Raw genomic sequence first — 13,741 nt, 5'->3', positions numbered from 1 at the left:
GTTGGCATGCAGGTACAGCAGGCGATTAAGAAAGCAAATGGCATGTTGGCCTTCATAGCGAGGGGATTTGAGTACATGGGCAGGAAGGTGTTACTACAGTTGTACAGGGCCTTGGTGAGGCCACACCTGGAGTATTGTGTACAGTTTTGGTCTCCTAACTTGAGGAAGGACATTCTTGCTATTGAGGGAGTGCAGCAAAGGTTCACCAGACTTATTCCCGGGATGGCGGGACTGACATATCAAGAAAGACTGGATCAACTGGGCTTGTATTCACTGGAGTTCAGAAGAATGAGAGGGGATCACATGGAAACATTTAAAATTCTGATGGGTTTAGACAGGTTACATGCAGGAAGAATGTTCCCAATGTTGGCGAAGACAAGAACCAGGGGTCACAGTCTAAGGATAAGGGGTAAGCCACTTAGGACCGAGATGAGGAGAAACTTCTTCACCCAGAGAGTGGTGAACCTGTGGAATTCTCTACCACAGAAAGTTGTTGAGGCCAATTCACTAAATATATTCAAAAAGGAGTTAGATGTAGTCCTTACTACTAAGAGAATCAAGGGGTCTGGCGAGAAAGCAGGAATGGGGTACTGAAGTTGCATGTTCAGCCATGAACTCATTGAATGGCGGTGCAGGCTCGAAGGGCCGAATGGCCTACTCTTGCACCTATTTTCTATGTTTCTATGTCTATACAGTCTTATTTGATCGGAGTGTAAATTGGAGAAGCTAACAGGGCTGTCAAAATTTACTACACCTGCTGATACTGAACCTGATGTAAATACGACATAACTGAACTTAACTTTTTCATACAATGCATGTATTCAAACTGGGAACTCAAACAGCGAGCTTGCGCATGAGATGTATTAATAAATTATTGTGTGTCGAAGAGCCTTTTCCCAACTGAGCACTGGAACTGGTTAATATTGTTAGTTCAGGAATGCTTTCATACTTTATTACTTTTTAATTATTTCCAGCACAAAATAGTAATAAGTTTATAAATATCATGAAACTATGGGCTAGAAATTCAGCAACATACTGCCCATTTACCGTCAAGAAACACTTTACCGCCCAAATGACGTTCAAAGTGGAAATTACTGCCCATTTATCGCTGGCGGTAAACGATACCACCTACTCATTTTTTTTTTTAATGGATTCTAACGTCATTTCTCGTGCACTGCCCAAAGTTACCGCCGGCGAGAAATTCAGCAAATCGTCCATTTTTACCGCCGGGCTAAAACACCGCCCAGAAAACACATCACTTACCTGACCTTAACTCAGCTGTATGAACACCATTTTTTAAATCGGAGGAACTTGAAGAAAAAGCTGTTTGAAGTTGGTGGGAGCATAACATTAATTTGTGAGTAGTTTTTAAGGGTGTTTGAATATATTGGAGGTTATCTGAGCACATTGTGGTCAATTTAAAATACATTTGTGGTTGTTTGAGGACATTTGAAGAATTTTGAGGACAGTTTAGGACATTAAAAGGAATGGGGTCTGTAATTTCTGTGCCAATATTGCTGACTACTTACATGCTGCGGAACAGAGCTGGAAGAAGGTTCATTGAAACATAGAAACATCGAAAATAAGTGCAGGAGTAGGCCATTTAGCCCTTCTAGCCTGCACCGCCATTCAATGAGTTCATGGCTGAACATGCAACTTCAATACCCCATTCCTGCTTTCTCGCCATGCCCCTTGATCCCCCGAGTAGTAAGGACTTCATCTAACTCCCTTTTGAATATACTTAGTGAATTGGCCTCAACTACTTTCTGTGGTAGAGAATTCCACAGGTTCACCACTCTCTGGGTGAAGAAGTTTCTCCTCATCTCGGTCCTAATATGGCTTACCCCTTATTCTTAGACTGTGACCCCTGGTTCTGGACTTCCCCAACATTGGGAACATTCTTCCTGCATCTAACCTGTCTAAACCCGTCAGAATTTTAAACGTTTCGATGAGGTGCCCTCTCATTCTTCTGAACTCCAGTGGATACAAGCCCAGTTGATCCAGTCTTTCTTGATAGGTCAGTCCCACCATCCCGGGAATCAGTCTGGTGAATCTTCGCTGCACTCCCTCAATAGCAAGAATGTCCTTCCTCAAGTTAGGAGACCAAAACTGTACACAATACTCCAGGTGTGGCCTCACCAAGGCCCTGTACAACTGTAGCAACACCTCCCTGCCCCTGTACTCAAATCCCCTCGCTATGAAGGCCAACATGCCATTTGCTTTCTTAACCGCCTGCTGTACCTGCATGCCAACCTTCAATGACTGATGTACCATGACACCCAGGTCTCGTTGCACCTCCCCTATTGAGCATTATGTGCCCTATAGAGCATTATGTGCCCAATCAAAGAGGTCAGAAGAGGAGGAGGCCTTGCCCCCAACGAATTTACAGGGAGAAGCGCTCATACCTGCACCTATCCGATACACAGTGCGTTAGAATGCTGCGCTTCAAAAAAAAAGAGGTAATCAATGAGATATGCCAGCTCATAAAGGCAGACTGCAGCCTACCAGCATTATCATGACCGCACTGCCCAATGAGGTGAAGATGACTGCGGCACTTTCTTTCTATGCAGCGAAGGTTCACCTGACTGATTCCCGGGATGGCAGGACTGACATATGAGGAGAGACTGGATCGACTGGGCCTGTGTTCACTGGAATTTAGAAGAATGAGAGGGAATCTTATAGAAACATATACAATTCTGACGGGACTCGACAGGTTAGATGCAGGAAGAATGTTCCCGATGTTGGGGGAGTCCAGAACCAGGGTTCACAGTCTAAGGATAAGGGGTAAGCCATTTAGGACCGAGATGAAGAGAAACTTCTTCACTCAGAGAGTTGTTAACCTGTGGAATTCTCTACCGCAGAATGTTGTTGATGCCAGTTCATTGGATATATTCAAGAGGGTGTTAGATATGGCCCTTATGGCTAAAGGGATTAAGGGGTATGGAGAGAAAGCAGGAAAGGGGTACTGAGGTGAATGATCAGCCATGATCTTATTGAATGGCGGTGCAGGTTCGAAGGGCCGAATGGCCTGCTCCTGCACCTATTTTCTATGTTTCTATGTTTCAGGCATCAGCTGGCGACATATGCTGCATCTCTCCACACGCCACACATCGCTGCATTCGCCAGGTAACTCAAGCGCTTTACGCATGCAGGATGGACTTTATAAAGTTCCTAATGATCAGGGAGGCACAGAGTGAGAGGGCTTTGGGTTTTTCAAGAATTGCAAACTTCCCCAAGGTCCAGGGTGCAATAGACTGTATGCACATTGCCCTGTGAGCACCTTTAGAGGAGCTAGAGGTGCACCATACCCAAAAGGGATTCCACTCTCTGAACGTGCAGCTCGTCATCGACCACACGCAATGCATCATGGCAGTAAATAAAAATTTTCCAGGGAGCATCCATGATGTGTACATCTTGCGTGAGAGCATGGTCTCTGACCTGTTTAAGAGTCAGCCATAAGGATACTGTTGGATGCTGGGGGATAAAGGATTTGGCCTCGCCACCCGTCTCATGACCCCGCCCCCCCCACCGAGAAGCACTACAATAACAGCCATATAGCCACACGCAATATCGTCGAAAAGACAATCTGAGTGTTGAAGCAGCGCTTCCAATGCTTGGACCACTCTGGAGGCTCCCTGCAATGTCACCCTGAGCAGGTCGCGGAGTTCATTGTGGTGTGTTGCATGTTGCACAACATGAGGGAACAGGAATTGCAACAGGGGACTGCAGGACCACCTCAGGAGAGGGAGGAGAAGGTCGAGGAGGACGAGGAGCCTGGCGATTAACCCATGCCACCACCCCTCCCCGACACCTCAGGGGAAGCCTCGTGGTGCTTACGCAACTGCAAAACTGTTACATCAACAGCTCATAAATGAGCACTTTGCTTGAACAGTGAGAGTTATGTTTCACCCTTGCCTGGCCATTGTTTGCAATCCTTATAATCATTGTTACCACTCATTTTGTAAAGGTGAGTGAGACACTGCACAAGAATGGTTAAGTTAAATAAATTTTTTAATAAAATTTCAAGTTTGAAATTTTGAAAAAGTTTGTAATATTTGAAATAAAATAAATTTATCAATAATTCTTTTGAAATAAAACGTGGTAAATAATTTTAACAAAACAATTAACAACAACAAACAGTAAAAACACATAAAACTACAAACACCTCCCAACAAGCAACAATTTGCAAGTTAGAACGATAAACACCCACAACACACCCAAATCTGGCAAAAATTCGACCTGCGGCCACCATTCCCACCGCCTTTCCCCCCCGATCTTTACCCCCGTTTTCCCCTTCCCATTACCCCTGCCCTACCCACGTTGGCAGGGCACTTCGAGCACTGCTGCCGTAGATGGGTGACAATGGCAGCGCATGTGTGGGGATTCTGGAGAAGCTGGGGGTTCTGCAGACCCGGCTTCAAATACGGAAACAATTGATTCCTCCCAACTCTCAGGTGCTGTTGGCATCGGTGGTATATGCCGATTCCATCGATTGCCAGATGGCACCGACAGAATCGGCGGTTTGCCGCACTGCCGCAATCAGCTCCGCCATGTCCGCCAATTGACATGCGAATTGTGCGCTGATGTTCCCAGCTAAGCCACCAATGAGCTGGAGAAGCTCCCGACCTTTGTCGATGCTCGCCCTAGACAGTCCCATCATGTCCAGGTCGATGTCTGCCAGTTGTGGAGCATACCTGCCCCGCCGGATCAACCTTCGCGGATTCGGCACGGGCTGGAACACTCGGGGTGCGCTGCTGCACACCACTTGGTCCCGCTACTTCCTCCGAGTGGAAGCCAAAAAAAACGGATTCCGAAGAGGAAGAGGTGGCCGCAGATAGAACCGACCCGAGTGCCTGCCTCCCCCTCTTCAACCACCTCCTGCACATCCTGTGTACTTTCCTCCCCCGCCACAACAGCTTGAGGAGGGTCTTCATGACGTACGTTCTCCTCCTCCTCAGTGGAGTCCGCTCCGGAAATGATCACCTGAAACAATAATGGAGGTGCTCCAGAGGGTTCGACAATTAGATTTTATGGTCCCCGCATTACAATGGCCTAGAAATCCCGATCGAGGTCTTCCCGTGGGCAAACTACTGAAAAAAGGAAAAAAAATGCGCACTTACCTTAAGATGCTGCGCCCGCTCGAACTTCCGATCCTGAGGCCTTCACTCCCTGCGCATCGGAATGCGTGCACGTCAGGACATCCGTATGCTGGAGCTGAAGTCACATGGCTCTGGGCAGCCAATCAAGGTACAGTATTTTCTCATTCATAATAATGGGAACTCCGTAAGTTGGTGTTCCCATTATTATAAATGAGAACCCCCCCCCCCCTCCAAACACACAAACACTAATAAAAAATGGAAAAATACACAACATATTTAAGATTCATTTAAATTAAAGTTCTTATTAAAATAAAAATGTTCCCGACTTTTTAAAAAGTTTTTTTTTAAATTATGCCTTAAAATAAACTTACTGAGTGGGGAGGGATTTTAACAATAAAATATATGTTTTCATATGTGTTTATTTAATTTAATTTTAATGTTTATGTATGTTTTTAAACACTTGCGCCTGTAAAAGTAAGCTATATGCCTGCTTTTTCAGGCACAAGATTTTTAAGAACATTTGTTGGGCAAGATATGCGTAAATAGCGCAAATCTTGCCCTGCAAGTGTCCTTGCTCTCGATATGCGCGAGATCTGTCAAGCCAGAAACTTGACAGATCGGAAAAGCCGGTTTTCAGCGCATGTGCATTGCGCGCTGAAAACCAGCTTTTCCAATGCCTTACCAGGTCCGGAGATTATGCAGGAGTTACGCTCCACTGCCACTGGATCAGCATCACCACAGGTGGCTGAACGATGATGTGCTCCAACGAGGGCTGCGGCGCACTCCGCAGGTCTGAAAGATCTACCAGCTTTGGTGACCCTCCACCTGTGCGCCGACGCTCTGCCCGATTGGTGGATACTTTTTTCTGCAAAGGTTACAATAGCAGTGTATAACCCAATTGCCCAGCTACTATTACGGAACATACAGATAGATATCCTCAATTAGCCATCCCCAATCCGTTCTTCAATGTCCCATTAATGTACCATTAGGATGCAAGTGATGCATGATGAAAACCATTGCAATAAGATCGTTGATGAGAAATAATGTGTGACACCAAGCTTACCAACATTAAAATGTGGCAGATTTACATTTCAAGTCATGAGTCAGTGCATGATTAAAGTTCTTACTCTTGCGGATGAAACTATGTCGTCACATCGTTTGCGGCACTGGTTTGCCCCCCGAAAATCGAGGGCGACTGAGGACACCGCCACCGAAATTTCCGACCAGATTCATTGTTATACTGCTGGGGCGGGTTTCCCACGTCCACCCCGGGTCAATTGACTCCATCTAGCCTCCACCTCATGGACAAGAGCCTCTTGGGCTTCCCAAGAGAATTATTTAGCCCTCTTCCTTCCTCCTACCTCTCTTTCAACCTCTCCCTCTCCTTTGCTCTCCATTATTTTGTGATTGAAAATCTTCCAAGATTATGCAAAAATAAATATTGAAAATAGATTAGAAATAAATTCAAAAAATTCAAGCAAGATGTACAGAAATTGATTAAATTTTAGTAGTTTCTCAGTAGCACGTCGAAAAATCCAAGCAGTCTCTTCCCTCTACTGCGCATGCGCGGACGACCCGACCCCCGAATCGCGGAAAAACATACCTCTGAGGAAAAAAAAATTTGCACATGCACAGAAGGGCCGATGTCAAAGACGCCAGCCTTACACGACTAACAATACCGCGACTGCCCGATACTTAGCGCTACCGCCCCCACCGGGCAAATTTAGCTGAAACTAGCAGCTTTGGTTCTTAACGGCATTCTGGCGGTATTAAAATTAGATCAGTGTATACCGCCGGAGTGACGCTGAGATAATGGGTGGTAGCGGTAAATATGGAATTTCTAGCCCTATGTACCCAAACTTGTAAGACAGCTTCCATATGATAAACTCTATTTAATTCCAGTGAAAATAAATGCAGAATACTTCAGTGGGACCCTTGATCAATAACCCATTTTCTTTATTTCAGATGCTGCGTATTTACATTTTTTATTTCAGATGGCTATCATTTGCAGATTTTTCCTTTTAAACATTTCATTTAGTTTCCAATGTAAGATAGGGTAAATATTCTCACTCCTAACACGCACATCTTATTAAGGTACTCCCTCATGCTTAGCATGGAGTCATGCTGAAGGCTACCTTACCGCTGACCTGCCCTCCATTCAAGGGCAGCATCTGACTTCTACAAATAGGACAGCAAGGACCAATCCCATAAATAATTATTTAAACACAAGCTTCGAGTTTTAATAAGTAAAAAGCCTTTCTGCATAGATTGTGTTTCCCATGTTTTTACCTGAGCTTATCAGAACAAAATGTACCTGTCTGCATACTACCTGGCAGTATTAGCCAACATGAACAGGTTTGAGCTCAAAAGTGCAGTTAACAGCTTAAGAAAGAGCTCAGTAACATTGTGTAGATATATGAAAACATAAAAAATAGGAGCGGTAGTAGGCCGTACGGCTGGCCCCTCGAGCCTGCTCCACCATTTAATACGATCATGGCTGATCCCATCATGGACTCAGGTCCACTTCCCTGCCCGCTCCCTATAACCCCTTTTCGGTTAAGAAACTGTCCATCTTGGTCTTAAATTTATTCGATGACCCAGCTTCCACAACTCTCTGAGGCAGCGAATTCCACAGATTTACAACCCTCAGAAGAAATTCCTCCTCATCTCAGTTTTAAATGGGCGGCTCCTTATTCTAAGATTATGCCTCCTAGTTCTAGTCTCCTCTATCAGTAGAAACATCCTCTCTGCATCCACCCTCTCATATTCTTACACGTTTCGATAAGATCACCTCTCATTCTTCTGCATCCAATGAGTAGAGGCCCAACCTACTCAACCTTTCCTCATAAGTCAACCCCCTCATCTCTGGAATTAACCTAGTGAACCTTCTCTGAACTGCCTCCAAAGCAAGTATATCCTTTCGTAGATATGGAAACCAAAACGGCACACAGTATTGCAGGTGTGGCTTCACCAATACCCTGTATAACTGTAGCAAGACTTCCCTGCTTTTATACTCCATCTCCTTTACAATAAAGGCCAAGATTCAATTGGCCTTCCTGATCACTTGCTGTACCTGCATACTATCCTTTTGTGTTCCAAGTTGCTCCTCAGTTATGTATTCGTTGTAATTCATCTGGCCTCACAGAAAGTTCTTTTGGATGAGACGTTAAACCAAGGCCCTGTCTGCCCTCTCAGGTGGACCCATGACACTATTTGAAGAAAAGCAGGGGAGTTCTCCCAGTATCCTGGCCAATATCTATCTCTCAACTATTATCATCAAAATAGATTATCTGGTCATTAATCTCATTTGCTGTGTGCAAATTGGCTGTTGCATTTACCCACATTAAATCAGTGACTACACATCAAAAGTATTTCATTGGCTGTGAAGCATTTTTAGACCTTGTTCTGGTGTTGGTTGAGGGAAGACTGTTGGCCAAGACATCAGGAGAATTCACTGCACTTATATGAATAATGCCATATGATCTTAAGTCTCCCCGAACAGACAGTTGAGGTTTCAGTTTAACGGTTCATCAATACTTTTTCTCAGTACTGCACTCAAGCATCAGCCTGGATTATGTGCTTAAAGCTTGGAATGGGGCATGAATTCACAACCTTCTGAATTAGAAGCAAGAATGCTACCATTTGGGGGGAAAATAAATGAGAAAAAAATTAATTGTCATTTAATGCACTCTCAGTGCAGTAAGAGGAAATTAACTTCTCTGTACTTTTGCAATCTTACAATTACATAATTGCAGCGCATCTTTGTAATTTTACCCTCCTTGTACTGCTTATTTCTAATAAGGGTGAAATCTCAATAATCTTGTTGATGTTGAATCATTTTGTGATGGTTTGGAACATTTCCCTAAGTTGTACACAGCCTGTGTATGCTGTTACCCATTCGTTTGTTGGTGGAGAATCTTTTTTGTTTAATCGTTATTGTAAGACAGGTGTGAAGGGTTCAGTTTACTGGCCTTTTACCACACCTGAAGGACCAGATTGTGTCTTGTTTGTCTATATGTAATTTAAAACTGTATATTAGCTGGTGTATTGCATGAAGCTCGAGATTGCAATGTCAGACTGAGATTGAAGAGCAGTTGCTCTTTCATCACAAGAGATGAGAGGCCATCCTATCTTCAACAGTAATAGAACATATCTGTCATTCTCGGATCCAACTACAGTGCTGTTTCTTGTGAAAAAATGTAACCTCTTTCTCTGTCTCGCTTATAAAATAAATAACCCTGCTTTATTATGATAGATTTGTAATGTGTCATCATGGTTTGCTTAAAAGAACCAACCCTCTCCAATGGCTCAATTGGTAAATGCACGCCCAAGTGTGTAACCGAGCCATATGAAGGTTCCTGATTCAATTCTAGGTCTGTTAGGAACTAGCTGATTTCAGATGCAGGAGCAGTAGGAATGCAACAACTGGCTACTGGTCTGCGAAGGGAAAAATAAACAGCAAAGGCCCCTAAGTCCTGATCTCACATGTGGACATCAAGTGAAGGTGGATGCCCCACTCCTGATGAATAACCTGATGACACGTACCAGAGGAATTGGTTCAGACATGAAAAATGGACACTTGGACTAGAGTAGTCAACACTACAGAATCAAATAGGTGCTCCTGCCATAGTGTGCAATGAGTGAGGAAATTGCAAGTACAACTCATTAAAAGAAGCTAAATTTGTTCCCTGTGCACACCAACCCAGATGCAAGGAACACAACTGAAGCGAGAGTGGGATATCCAGAGTGATCCACTTACTGTTAATTTATTTGCTTCATGGGTTCTTTGCTTTAAGAACTATTTGGTTTATTAGCAAAAGGTTTAACACTCTCACTTCATCCACCAGGCTCACAACCACCTGCCTCATCGTGCATCTCCCAAAACCAATTGGTTGGGGTTTTATTGAATCTTGTGAACATCATGTGACTGGCTAAGCCACTCCCAACTCAACAGCTCTATAAACCTGTGAGCATACTCACAGGTGCATACATTATACTGCTTTCCCCTTTTTTTTTTTAGACGCAAGGTATTTATACAATATTTCAAAAGATTACTCATCATGATTACAATTTTACAAATTTGACTGTTGAGCCCGAGTATCTTGTTGTAAGCTTTTAGCTTCTTCCTGCTCCGACCTCCATTTCTTTGCAGTTGGCTGGCTATGCCCATTTACTATATTCTTATTTGACTCCAGAAACCGTCTTGGGGAATTTCTGTTTTTAGGGCGTGTAACCCAGGATTCCTGACCTCTAAATTCCTGTGTCCTCTTGAGTTTCCTTGGAACCCTTACATCCGTCCTCGTGTTAGATTTCTTCCAAAGATCTTGATAGTCCCAGTTATCAATATCCTGTCTAGTTGGTTTGAGTTTCCTTGTTGATCTTCGCAACAGAACCCCAACACCACCTCCCCTCCTGGAAGATATAGTCTCTGCAAGATTGTCCCATTTGCGTGGACTTGCCCTTTTTGATGGACTGAGAACACTGACCTGATCACCCTCCTGAAAGCACCATTCTTTAGTACCAGAATGATGATGATGTTTCCGCACTGATTCTGCCTTCTCTACCTTATCAGACAAGTTCGGTTGCAATAAACTGAGACACATCCTCAGCCTATGCTTCATCAATAATTTAGCAAGTGTGTATCCTATTGCAGAATGTCGTAGTCCTGTGTTTGAAAAGAAAATTCGCTAACCCGTGTTTCATGGTCACCGAAGATCCAGTCTGTAAAACTTGTTTCTGAAAAGCCTCCTTGACAATCCTGACTGATCTTTCAGCTGCACCATTCGAAGCAGGACGCTATGATGCTACCAACGTGTGTTTGATACCGTTGTATCTGGCAAAATTCGCAAATTGCATGGACCGAAATTGCACCATTTCTTTGGGCAGGCCATGGCATGCAAAAATGTCCTGTACTTCATCCAATGAACACTCTGTAGTCATAGATGACCCCATATGCCATACCACCAGCCATTTCAAATGGCTATCAATTAGAAGCTGAAAATTATCACTGCCCCTTTCGCAAAAATCAATATGTGTTCTTTGGAATGGCCTCGTTGGCCAAGTCCATGTTTGCAGCGGCTTTTTAGCTGGCATGGTCTTGCAGTCTTGACAGATTGAAGTATTAATAAGTAGGTGTACTAAGTCTTTATCCAACCCAGGCCAATAAACAAAACTTTGGGCCACCGCTTTCATGCCTACAATGCCAGAATGCTCAGCATGAAGTTCCATCAAAACTTTGGCCCGTAATGCACTGCTCTCAGGCCCCATTTTAGACAACCCTGCTCACATGATAATTCGTGCCGACGATGATAAAAGGGGTTTATCCCCTCATCAAAATGCATGTGATCTTCTGACCACCCTCGCAGGGTATGCTCATAGGCCCACTGTAACATGGCATCTTTCTGTGTGTGCTCTGCAATAACTGAGGCGGTGACCGGAAAGTCCTCATCAACAACATCTAGAGTGAAGATTGACTGTTCGCAGCCAATTTCAGAATCTTCATGAGGCACCCTTCAAAGGGTGTCTGCCACTGCATTCTGCTTCGACGTGCGATACTCAATTTTGTAATCGTACTGAGACAATAAAATAGCCCATCTTTGTATCTTGGAAGCCGCCATAGATGGAATTGCCACCTTTGGTACCTAGGATAGCTAGTAACGGTTTGTGATCAGCGTCCCAAAAGAAACTGGTGAAACTTTTTAATACCAAATATAATCGCCGAAGCCTCTTTCTCAATCTGGGCATAATTTTGCTTGCTTTTGTTGTGCCAACATGATGCAAAGGCAACTGGTTTTTCCTGCCCATCATTCATAACATGGCTGATCACTGCTCCCACACCATACCCAGAGGCATCACATGCTAGTCTTGGTTCTCGAGTCAGATTATAATGGACGAGCAGAGCACTACTACTCAAGCATTGCTTGCATGTGTTGTATGCATTCTGTTGCTCTTTGTCCTATATCCAATGCACCCCTTTCTTTAATAAATAATAGAGGGGTGTGAGCACCATTGCTCGTCCAGGAAGAAAACAACCATAATATTGGACCATACCTAAAGTGGATCAGTAATGTTTTTTGGTTCTGGAGTCATAATGATGGTTTGAATTTTCTCCTTAATTACTTGCAGACCATTTCCATCAACCCACAATCCTAGATAAACCACCTCACACTGTATGAATGCACATTTACTCCTCTTCAGCTTCAGATTATGGTCACTGAACCGTCTGAATACTTCTTTTAGATGTCCAGATTTTCCTTCTCTGTGCCGGTGGCTAACAACACACCATCTTGATTGGACAAACACTGATTCATTCCCTGTAAGATCTGATCCATTGTAGTCTGAAATATCTTTGATGAGGACTTGATACAATAGGGCAACTTAGTGTATGAATATAAACCTGTGTGTATGTTAACTGTCAGATACTGCTGACTATTCTTGTTAACGTTGAGTTGAGCATAGGCATGGGAGAGATCCAGTTTTGTGAAGACTTCAGCTCCCGCCAGTTCTGCATATAGGTACAGTGATATCGGTAAAGAGTATTGTTCATCATCAACTGCTCAATTCAGGGTAATTTTATAATCCCCACAGAGCAGTATCGTATTGTCTGGTTCGGAACTACAACTAACGGTGTGGCCCAGTCACTCCTATCAATCTTCATTAAAACTCCGTTTTTCTCCAACTTATCAAGCTCTTGCTCAACCTACAATTTAATGCATATGGTACCAGCATATAGGGCCCAAGTTTCCACATGATTTGCGCCTGATTTTTAGGAGCAACTGGTGGAGAACGGATTATCTTAGAAATCGTAATTCTCCACATTTTTTTTTCTGCAGTTCTAGTCAGGTAGAACAGTTCTACTTTGGAACAGAATTTTTTCTTCAAAAGGGGGCGTGTCCGGCCACTGACGCCTGATTTCAAAGTTTTCACAGTGAAAACGTACTCCAAACTAAGTTAGAATGGAGCAAGTGAAGATTTTTGTAGAACTGAAAAAACCTGTTCTACACATTAAAAAATCAGGCGCAGGTTACAAATTAGGCGTCCAGAACGAGGTGGGGGGGGGGGGAAGTCATTAAATTCTACAATATATCCTTATTTATACTTCTACAAATATTATAAAATAAATCCAACCTGAATAAACATTTATAAGCAAAGAAAAGATTAAATAAACCATCTTCCTACCTGTGTGAAAGTGCTTCAGCCAGGGAGAATTCTGCAGCCGTTCGTTGCCGCTGAGCGGGGTGGGGGGGGGGGGGGAGAAAGCCGTTCGTTGCCGCTGAGCGGGGGGGGGGAAGGAGGAGGAGACAGCCATTCGTTGCCGCTGTGCGGGAGGGGGGGCGGGGAGGAGAAAGCCGTTCGTTGCCTCTGAGGGGGGGGGGGGAGAAAGCCGTTCGTTGCCGCTGAGCAGGAGGGTGGGGGGGGAGGAAGAGACAGCCGTTCGTTGCCTCTGAGGGGGGGGGGGAGAAAGCCGTTCGTTGCCGCTGAGCAGGAGGGTGGGGGGGGGGAGGAAGAGACAGCCGTTCGTTGCCGCTGAGCGGGAGGGGGGGGGAGAAAGCCGTTCGTTGCCGCTGAGCGGGAGGTGGGGGGGGGGAGGAAGAGACAGCCGTTCGTTGCCGCTGAGCGGGGGGGGGGAGAAAGCCGTTCGT

General features: G+C 44.4%; 1 protein-coding gene across 7 annotated transcripts in view; it reads right to left on the bottom strand.

The window, feature by feature from the left end:
* The window catches only part of crppa (CDP-L-ribitol pyrophosphorylase A), a 717,155-nt gene that overhangs the window by 418,047 nt on the left and 285,367 nt on the right, over positions 1 to 13,741 (bottom strand). The gene's annotated exons all lie outside the window — the stretch shown is intronic.

Source organism: Pristiophorus japonicus, chromosome 5 (genome assembly GCF_044704955.1).
Source record: "Pristiophorus japonicus isolate sPriJap1 chromosome 5, sPriJap1.hap1, whole genome shotgun sequence".
NCBI classification, from domain to species: Eukaryota; Metazoa; Chordata; class Chondrichthyes; family Pristiophoridae; genus Pristiophorus; species Pristiophorus japonicus.
The sequence above is the reverse complement of the archived record's forward strand: the minus strand, read 5'-3'. Positions and strand labels throughout refer to the sequence as shown.